This window comes from Geospiza fortis, unplaced genomic scaffold, assembly GCF_000277835.1.
Source record: "Geospiza fortis unplaced genomic scaffold, GeoFor_1.0 scaffold16, whole genome shotgun sequence".
NCBI lineage: Eukaryota > Metazoa > Chordata > Aves > Passeriformes > Thraupidae > Geospiza > Geospiza fortis.
This window is the reverse complement of record NW_005054302.1, coordinates 2,302,057-2,313,197: the sequence shown is the minus strand read 5'-3', so window position 1 is coordinate 2,313,197 and position 11,141 is coordinate 2,302,057. Positions and strand designations below refer to the sequence as shown.

The window sequence follows — 11,141 nt, the reverse complement described above, 5'->3', positions numbered from 1 at the left end:
CCAAACTGGAGATTGAAGCAGGAAACATGCAGCTGACACAGTTCTCTCTCTTTTGGGACTTGCATTCAATACAATGAGTTATTAAGGTGCCTTTCAATTATTTTTATCAAAATGTTGTCATGAAAGAAACATCTTATTTTATTTGTCCTCTTAACAATTGTTATTTCTTGTACACTGGCTCATTTCTCTCTCATATTAGTCAGTATAGAGTCTTTGGTGTTGTTTTGGCAGGAGTGCTGGCAGTGGGTGCAGTGATGGCTTAATAAAGTACCACAGGCATTCATACACGTCTGCTGAAATTATTTAAATGTGTTTTGGTGCTGCTGAAGTGCTCTGAAGTTTAAGGTCCATAGACCTGCAAGCTTCTTTTGGAATCTTTATTGATCATAGAAGACTCATTATGTAGAAGATATCTCATAGGCCTAAAGCTGTAAAATCTCATGAAACTTGTAATGATCGGTCAAAAAACTGAACCTTAGTCAAGCATAGGATAAGTTGGAGAAGTCCTTGCTAGTTTGATGCCAGTAATAAAATGCTTGATTTTGAAAATTTACTCTGGGTTGTGGAACTCCTGGTGAATGGACTTGCCAAGTTTGCTTTTCAATAGAGAATATTTCACAGCTGCAATCAAATTTCACACCTAAGTGTACAAAATGTATTGTGGTACAGGATGGTTTGCCATGTGTTTTTTATGTTCTAAAAGTCTTTGAGATACTTGCTATAAGAAGATCATCTTAGATAGGGCAATTCCAAAACTTAAATACAAGATTCAGCATGACCAGCAAGATTTTTAATATTGCTTTTTGTTCTGTAGGGGCATTCAATTTTTATTCCATTGTGACTCCAGAATACTAAAAGATGAAAATACATAATTAGCTTTGTTTCAGTATTGATTTTGATAAGTTGTATATATACTGGTTTTTTAACAATATTAAATCTTCAAGTTATTGTGTATTGGAGAAAAGGTATAGGGGTTAATATACCTGAATTACATTAAGCTAATACAGTTTTATTGCAGAAAATTAGTCTGCAGGGCAGTTAATTGGGCTCTTCTTAATTAGCTTTATTTTTTCTGTGCTTCAGGTGGCTTGCACAGAAAAGGTAGACTTCTTAAATTATGTTACAGCTGTGTGTTTTAGGTTGTTAGCTTATTACAGCTCAGCAGTATTTTTCATATTGGAAATTCAATGTGAATCTTGACACAAAAATATGCAATTATTACACTTGTCAGTTTCTTTTTGATATGTTACACATCTATTTTCAGAAGCAAAAGTAAATATTGAAACTTAAAATGAGACTTACTTTTAACCTTAGAATCCTGGTTTTGAAGTTTTGGTAGTATTCTACAGATGGTCATAATTGCATTAGATCTGTATTATGATTTAGCTATTTTTTAATTATTAAGGAATACATATGACTTGGAGTAATCACTTGACATTCAAATCTAAGAAATTCAACTATATTTACAACTTTATTTCCCTTTCACACTTCTGTAAAGTTTAAGTCCTATAGCAATTAAGAAAACACATGAAGTATTTCTTTTTTCCACTAAACAGTATTACGTGAAATGAAAAAGTTAATGGGGATTTTTCTCCCAAGTCCCATTAATTTCAGCATGATTATTTGAATCAATATTTAACCAGTTTATTTCATTTAAGTCTTAGACTTTTAGCTTTTCTGTCTTGTCTTCTCTGAATCAAGTGAAGTCAAGCTTGTTTTACAGGACTGCTTTTCTGTAATGCAGTGTAGAGTTGCTTATTGTATGATGATTCTAAGTTATTTTTTAATTTCTTCATATATTGCTCTTGAATTTCTGTAGCATTCCAAAGGGAATGAACAGCAAAATTGAACAGGATCAAAATTAAGACTTTCTTGATACTTATTTCAAGGTTACTGAGGTGCAAAGTGTCACAATTTTTCTCTTATCTAATCTGGTTTTACTTAAAAGATATTTGGTTACTTGTTGGCCAGTACATGATATAATGTATGGTGTGTGTATTTACCCATTTTCTATGTTTCTAAAAACAGATGAGAAACATTTCTTGACATTTCTGAGTTCCCTTAACAGTATTTTTACTGTCTCTGTCCACTGTTTGCTCTTTGCTATTACTAGAAATTGTTTTGTTCGTGCATACCTATTTTTTTTCAGTATTAGAATTGTCAGCTTCTCGTGACTTCAGAACTTTTAAAATTTGTTGACTTTCCTTTTTCATTTTTCTAGTTGCCCTACAGTGCTTTTTACATGAAGTTGTGTTTTGGTCATTCAGAATGATTTCTGAGATTTTTCCGTTTAATGTTTCTTGCCTTAATTTTTTTCCCTCAGACTTAAAGAAGAAACCTATGTCAAATACTATACCTGTATGTATTCGTATTCCTTGAAATACGAAATGTCTCCTTTTTTACCCACACTGACATGCATTTAATCTGGTAATTGTCATTGGCCCATAGACCATTGCCATCACAAGTGAGAAATAATCATAAAAATGTCATGGCTTTCCTGTGGAGTGCTGCCTGACACATCTCTACTTGGTCTGTTCTTTCTAGTAGACTTCTGCTCTTTTTATACTTCAAGATACAGCTTCTCTTAAAAAATATCAATAGTGACACTGACGTATACTTTCTTCTTATGCTTAGAATTTGTTAGCTAGGGTATTCATACAGTAAAATGTGGAACTGTGTGTTAATTATAGTTTTTGTTTATTCTGGTTGTATATTTTTGAAAGCATATTATGCTCGCAGTGGTTCCATGTTGGAAAGCATTTTGCAACTATTCTTAATATTTTTGTCTGGTATTTTCCTTTTGTTTTGGGTTCCATCCTTTCATTTATCAGTCTCTGCTCTTAAATGATAAAAACAACATGGTGTATTTGAAGAAATTTATTTTTGTCTGTTGATCACATACTTAGTTGAGTGTTTAACAAGCAGGAAACATATGTTAGGGATGTTAGATTAATAAATGCTGATCTTCTGTAATCTGGACTGATAGCCAGTTAAGACTCTCTTCTTTTGAGATTTAAAACTAGAGAAACGTTGTGTTTATTGTCTTGTCTTCAAAAGGCATATGATTTTTAAAGCATATCTTTGTTGTTTAGCAGCTTCCAGGAATCCATTTGAAAATATTAATGGCATTGACAGATTGTGTTTTGACATGCCAAGTATTGTGAAGTATGATGGACACATGACTTCTGCAATTTAAACAATGTAAATATAATGATTTTTTTTCCTTTTTATATTTTTCTAGGGAGAAAGGTTTAATCACAAGAAATGGATGCTAAAGGATTACAAAGAGATGATAAACTGAAGGTGCTTGTCATTTTACTAGCATATTTGGTAAGTTAAAGATTCATATTTTTCCCCCATGTTGAAAAAATTGTACTGAACACAGAAACTGTGTCTTTCGTTTTACACACTACTGCTAACACTAAAGGTCTTCAAATGCAGCATGCAGACAATGCTTACACATTTTATTGATTTGAGCTTAAGTTTGGTCCACTGATTCATATAATTTCTGGCTGCTCCTCATACACAATTACAGAATTTTACCTTGTGAGCCTCTTCATGGATGAAGGAGCAGACTAGAACAGAAAATATAAGTGAGCATAGTGCTGTGGAGGTGATGCTGCTTCACTTCAGAGGTGGCCATCTCCTACTCCAGTGTGCTGTGCATAGTTTAGGTGCTTGGAGTATTCAGTTTATGGACAGATTGTAGCACAGCACACAACTACCTTGCCTGCTCAGTGTACTTAACTCTGGCTTGCTGTAGAACTAAGGGTAATTAATAATTCAGAAAGTTATTTTTAAGATCAAAACATGGATTTATTTCTCAGATTTAATGTATTTTGATGAATTTACTTTTTTTTTGTTTTGTTGTTGGTTTGGGTGTTTTAGCTATGTAAGGTAAATTGTGAGACTGGAGACTGCAGAGAGCAAGAATTTAGGGACCAGACTGGAAACTGTATCCTCTGTAAACAATGTGGTCCTGGAATGGAACTCTCAAAGGTAAGGAAATCATACTTTCTTGAATTTACTTTATTTCTGATAAGTGCATTTATGTATTTGATCTAAAATGATGGATATCTGTACTTACATGAAAATATATACACTTTTGGCATTTGAGCCTTCTGCAGTTTTTCAAGAATCATGTTATCTGTTTCATTTTATATAAAATGCTCAGTTCAGAAAATGATGATGCCACTAATAAAGTAGGCAGTACCATCTGGATGGGCTCTCAAATTATTGTTTTAAAGATAACAACAAAGGAGGGGGAAAACTACAAAGCAGAAAAAAACTACAGGGAGTTAAGACTGCATAACCTTACTCTGTAGAAGAGAATGTGAAAAATTAATTTCAAACCAGTGATTAGTACAGACTGCTGACATAGAGGGATTTAATTTTTACAGTGCTGACATTCACAATCGGTTCTGGATGTTGGGTGACAAAATTTAAATATTTTATATATGACTTTTTTGTCTTAACAGAATGGTTTGTAATAAAAAGGTCATTAGTAAATAAATACAGAATAAGATTCAAATGAGAGCTAATATGTTTCCTTAGAACAGGAGGGAGATACATGATTGTTCTGTTGTCACTAGGCCTGTGGTTGGAGCACTTTAGGAGGCCAGATTCAAGTCAGGCTTGAACAATTTCTTTGCTTTACAATTAATTAAAAATGCTATAAACCTAATTCTAATCTTTATGCCATGTAAAGTAATTGAAAAAGTTGAAAGGCCAGAAAAATACATAATAATATTTAGAAAGCACATAGGAATTTTTTTTTTATTTCATGCAGAAGGAAATACTATTGTGAATCTTACGCAATTGCATTTTGCTTTTATAACAATTGCAGTTCTTCCAAAAGAAAGTCCCCATAAAAGTTTCTGAATTACTAGGATTTGAGGGCAGTGGAAATGAATCAACAGAGATGAATGCTGGCTGCGATTACAGGCTGAGATTCAGTAGAATAGAAGTTCACTTGGCAAAATTTTCAACAAAATTCCAAGTCTGAATGCAAGTCACAAGGGGGATCTTAGTTGTTTTCAGTTCAGAGAAAGTAGGTGCTGTGCATAAGCAGGGATAGAGGACAATGAAGGAAAACACAGTCGAAAGGGAGGAATATGTTGGTATTCATTAACTCAGCTACTGGAGGTGAAGGAAGCAACAAAAAGGGTTACATGTCTTGGGAGATTAGGTGTCTTGAGGGAGTAAGAGTGTCCTGCCGGAGATGTGAGGATGGCAAGGCAAAGAAGAGTGCAGGGTGGAGTCAGAAAGGTGAGTAGACCTACCAAGACTCATGCACGTGTAAAACCCTTTCTTCAGTGTCCAGCTCTAAACCCACATCTTGCCCATTGCTGGAGTGTGAAGCTGTGACCCTGACAGGTGTGTAGTCAGATCCACACCTGAGAGATGGGGCCATAAAGAGCATGCCATTTGCATGCAGAAGGGCAAACTCTGTCTTGTACTTCTACTGATAGTGTAAAAAGGATGCTGAAGGTGGAATTTAGAGTGTTTAAGGGAATTTGAAATGTTTATTTTGAAAATTTTTTAACATGAACCGTTACTAAGTTTGGTGTGTATGTGTGTTCGAACTGCAGGGGGAAAAAGAAGCTTTCAGTTTACGGCTCTGTAGTTCCTATTATGTTCAGCTCTGAAAAAAAGTTAAGTATTGTGGCTTGTGTGAGATTTGAAGGGATTTACTGAAATTGAGTGACACCTTTTCTCTATCTCTTGACCCCCTGTGGTGATTGTTCATTGCATGAACAGAAATACTTAGTTTCACACTTTAGTGGGAATCCCTTTGTATGTTGGGCAGCATTAGTTAAGGTTTAGTCATACAAGCAATGCTCTTAAAGCAGAGATTTAGACATGACTTACGACATGGATATGGTTTAGTTGGGATTTTTTCAGATTTGCCTTAAATTTGAGATGTTCTAGGGGGTGTTTTAATTATAAAGGCACTTGTAAATATGTCACTTTGTAACAGTGGGCCAGTACTATGTGCATTTATATAGTCAGATACTTATCTAGTCGGCAAACAAAACCCAAAAGCATAACAACTCAGACCCTCAGAAATTACACTCAATTTAATAAAGAAATGCTAAACTAAAACAACAAGATTATAGTTTGCAGTAGTACACTATTGAAGTTATGGTTTTGCTTCACCTATTTTTGTTTACAGTCTGATAGTTTACAGACTGTTTACAAAACTGATAGTTTTTTGTTTACAGTCCTAATTCTTCTAGGATTAGTTTGGTGTTTTTGAAAATAGGAATGCTTGGTATATTTCACTATGTAAGCAATTACTTGTCACAGACAGTAATAGACTTTCAAAAATACTTTTTTCTTCTGTATTAGAAATGAAATAACAGATTTTGTTCAAACCTAAATGATTGTAATCATAATTTCCTTTATAAATAGAGGTACAATTCTCCATTAATCATAGTGAAGGATGTGATGCTGTGGCTATAACTGAAATGTGGTTGAAAGTAGTCATGTAGAACTACAGCTTGAAGCAACAAATATGTAAAGTCCAAGGTCAGAACGCAAAGGGAAGAGGCCTTTAATGATACACTTGAAGTAATTTGCAGTCCAGGAGAAGTTTTGTTTTCTTGGTATTTTTGCATATGAGAAAGCAATGATATTATAATGCTTTATAATGTTTAATAACAGTTTCTTAAGACTAAATAATAACTCAGTTTTCCTATTAAATATGTAGTGCTCCTGGATAAAACTAGATATGCTGCTGGATATGTGAGCATGATTGTGTGTCTAAGTGTATAGTAAAATGCAATGTTAGTGGTGGGGTTTTTGGTTCAGTTCCCCCTGAGTGTTTGAAGCAATTGACAGACAGGTTTCATTTTCATATTTGTAACAAAACACATCAGCCTGTATTGTTGAATGCAAAAGCCCAGCTTTTCTCATCTTGTGTATGTGAAATTACTTTATCTGTTACAGTCTAAATATATCATTTTCTTCCTTGTCATGACTGACTTTACAAAAATACAGGGCAAAAACCCTCATGTACAGACTGCACATATATATATGTGTGTGTCTATATATATATATACTTATTTATACAGCTTCAGTTAGATATATATATCTTTGTTGCTATACCCTATGAGGGAAATGCTGTTGCCCTTTCTCAATTTATACATGAGACACTAACATAAATCAACTTGCCTGTGGTAATGCAGGAATATTTTGGTAGAACGGAGTAGACAGAGGCCATAGTGTGTAACAGAAGCTTTGTCTTCACAAGGCAGCATATGGACAAGACCAAGGGTGATGGGCACAAATTGTACCAGGATAATATTTTTTTTATAGTGAAAACATTCATTCATTCACTGAAACAATCTCACTACAGTCCCCATCACTTGGAGCTTTTGGGATGCAAATGGACAGGGTGGTAGATCATCTCAGATCAGCTCAGGAGCCTGACCCATGAAAGTTTGCTTCAGATGTTCTTTCAAGGTTCCTTCTAAACCTGTCTGTTCTGTGATTCAATGGCGAGTCTTTTAATTTTGGTTGCAAACCAATACTCAGTGTATTGGATTGACCTTCCTGTATAGATAAGCAACTTCAAACACCCTTGATAGCAGGAGACAAAACAAAACCAGCAAAAACCCAGCCTTATTTCATGTAACTAATTCTGAATCTAGACCATTCTTTTCAGCTTTTGCTGTCACAGTTTAATGGGGCTCTCTTTTTCAAAAATGTTTTTAAAGTAATTTTTTTCCTTCAAGTAAGAAATAAATAGTACCATCCTCAGTTTTTCCTTTCTGATTGCCTATATGCTGTTCTAACAACAATGCTACAATGTTACATTAGTTTAGAACTAAAATCCATAGATCACTTATGTTAATTGTATTTTTATTAAGTGCTTTTAGCATATTGCCATCAGAAGAAAGGAAGCTTTGTTCTTGTATCAATAGAATTGATGGGGAAGAGAGTGAAAGCTGCTTCCCATGTTTTTTTGCTTCTATTTGTTAATTTAAAAAAAAAATCTCTGTATAGCCTTTTCTTCTCATAAACATGTCTTTGGTAATGTTTGTGAGGCTGTTGAATCACTGAATTAGCTTAGTTTTCAGTGTGGGCAGTCTTTGTTTCATGTTGGTTTTTTGTTTGGGGGTTTTTGTTAGGTTTTTCAGTTTTGTTTTTTTTTGTTTTTTTTTTTTTTTGTTAAGCAGTGCTTTCTTCTGGGGTGGGAGACTGAAATGGTTGTGTTGATTCAGAAGGAAGCGTTTGCTTCATGTGGCTCAGCATTATTGCATTTCTCATTCATTTAGTACACAGCAAAGCATCACATAGTTAAGCACAAATCATTTAATATCTTTTATTTTTTAAGTGCCTTCAGTTTGCCAGTGCCTGAATAGTCATTGGTTTGGCTTGATAGTAAGAGCCTTTCATCCTATCTTATATATGTTTCTGAAATAAATCAAGCCTAATATATTATTGAAATTTATGCAAATCACAATTAATGCAGAAAAAAAAAAGACAGTTCGTGTTTCAGCAGTTTTCTTAAAGATGTTAAAGTATGGAAATGGAAGTCCTTCCAGTCCTTTCACCGCCATTTTTTTAAGTTATCAGCTGAGCCAGTGCACTGAGGACAATATATGACAAGGAAGGAATAGAAACCAGGAGGTGAAAGGGAAAAGTGCCTGAAGCCAGCAGTGCCATCAAGCAAGCCGTGATAAATACTGTCACTGAGAGACAGCTGGTGGTTGCTGAGGTGGGGCTGTGTATCACAGCTTGCTTCCTTGTACCAGGTGTATGATGAGGAAAGAGAAGATCTGCAGGTTGTCTCAGAAAAAGGAATTGTGAATTAAACAGGCAGGTACTGTTTGAAGCTTCCCCTGGATGTGACAGTCCTGACACAAGAACATCAGCGTGCTGTGCTGCCATTGATGTGTTGTCACAGTGAAGCCACCCAGAGCAGCTGCTGCCATGTTTAGCAGTCACTCTTAAATTTTCAAAGCAAGAGAACGGCTTGTGAGGAAGCCTGCCAGATCTCAGCTCAGGAGAGGCCAGCATGTGTTTCTGGAAACTGGAGCAGCTGCATGTAGGCATGTCAAATCATCTTCACTGAGAATGAAACTTTTCTGACCCTAGCTGTGCACTTTGACACAGCAGCTAAGCCTGATGTTTGCAGCATGCTGTTACAGCCTGTCCTGCTCAGAGACTTCTGCTGATAGATCCAGCTCATTATTGGATTCTAGATGAGGCTGACCACAGCCTGAGGTACTTTAGGAAGCTAAAACTGTGTGCTATTTAGAAAGGCCATGTACTCAAAGGTATTAGGAAAAACTTCATTTCCCAGCATCAGTGTAGTGCCACAACCTGTTACATGACCCGACACCAATTAAGTGTCTTAATGCCTGGAAGACTTTTTCTTGAGAATACCAAGTATTTTTGTAATCATCATGGCATAAGTGGAACTGCTTTGGCTGTGTTGTCTAGGGATTTACATAGTTTGTGGATAATCAGTGGAACTAGAAACAATTCTAAAATATACTTGCAGATTATGATCTTAAAGATGCCTGAAATCATTTTTTAAAATGAAATTTGAGGTTATTTTAATTGAAATAATGTTTAAAATCTAATTTACTCTTCATTTACTGTCTGTGTTAGATTCAACTTTTAGGGGAAAACCATGCCACCTAACTCCAGTAGCCTTTATAGTCATTCTGTCTGGATCAATGTTCGGGTAGTACATAGTGAAAGAAAACTTTAATAGTGGCCTGGTAGTTCTTGAAGAGGTGTCTGCATTATTCTATGCTTTTAATATTTTTGGCTAGAAACAAAATTATGAGTTGGGTTAACTAGTTTGTTGCAGATTCCTAGGCAGCGTTGACCAGTCGCCCCGCTTGATAGCTCATTGAAACACTTCTGAACACAGTTGTTCTGGAGAAACCCAAGTTAAAGGTCAGGAGATGGCACATTACTGTGGTAGTGAAAGCTGTATAGATATCAAGAAAATTGACATGTATTTGAATTTTGAAGATTTTTTTTTTTTTGTAATTAACTTGAATTCAGTTTTCTAAAGGAGTGTTTGAGTTTTATGGCTTGTACTGTGTATTTTTGAGAGAGAAAATTTTCATTCATTGAAAAGGGAAAGTAGAAAGGGAGGAGTGTGCAAAGTGTTCTTCACAGAAAGCTTTGCAACAGCAAAAATAAAGGGAGCATATATTTGTGCTCTTTTTTTGTCTGGCACAAAAATAATTTTTTTTTTATGTCTGGCTGATTGCTATTACAAATTTTATTTCTCTTTTCTGCAGTCCTAAGGTGCAATGCCATAGGAGATGAGCTCTCTTTTAAAGTTAAGAGTGGGAGGATGGAGAGGGTGAGGGGGAGTTGGGAACTATTCAGATCTCATCAGCCATATAACTTGACAGCTTTGTAAATAGAACACAGAGAGAACTGGTGCACATCAGTTTTGCACATGCACTGATAAAAATGAACAGTCAATTGTTTGTATCTTTGCTGGACTGCTAAATTATAAAGTCCAAGGTTTCAAAGGGTTTGAATCCATCATCTAAATCATATCCTTCAGTTTGGGGAATGTGGTTAATTACGAGTACAGATATTTTTGAAGTTCTGCCTGGTTTACAAGCTTAAATATTATTTGCACCTGCCTGGCAGTTAACTACCTCAAATATTATGTGAGCAGAAAAAGCACATACATAAAGTTTTAGTTGTTATGAATTGGTATCTGTGGAATTCCTGGCAAAGACTTAGAAACCGTCTTTGAAAAGATGGGAGACTGTAAATTCCTCGAGCAGAAGATTTCTTTATGTTGCATCCACTATTTTAATAGCTTTAAAGTAAACCATTCCATGATGCAAAGGATCACTAGGATGTGTCCATACATCCAGTTATAGCAAAGCAGATCTGATCTAGAAACAATTTACTCAGCTTTGGTAGTTTGGGCCAGTGAGTGAAAGTATTTAATTCTAACTTTTGTTTCCTGCTTGTTTTTTGATCCAAAGCTTCAAAGGTAGTCTGGAAAGGAAAACTTATAATTAAGTTAATTCAAGCCTTATATTTGAAAGTTTGATAGGGCTTGGGAAGGACTGATTCCAAGTGATTTATCAAAAGATCCAATGTAAATGGTTTAACTGAGTGGTATAATATATTCCGTAATGCTA

At 35.1% G+C, this 11,141-nt stretch overlaps 1 protein-coding gene across 1 annotated transcript in view; it reads left to right on the top strand.

The window, feature by feature from the left end:
* The window catches only part of TNFRSF19 (TNF receptor superfamily member 19), a 57,494-nt gene that overhangs the window by 8,348 nt on the left and 38,005 nt on the right, over nucleotides 1-11,141 (top strand). Inside the window, exons 2-3 of the mRNA XM_005417682.3 lie at nucleotides 3,242-3,330; nucleotides 3,889-3,999. The gene's annotated coding sequence lies outside the window, so the exon portion shown is untranslated. The remainder of the gene's footprint in view (nucleotides 1-3,241; nucleotides 3,331-3,888; nucleotides 4,000-11,141) is intronic.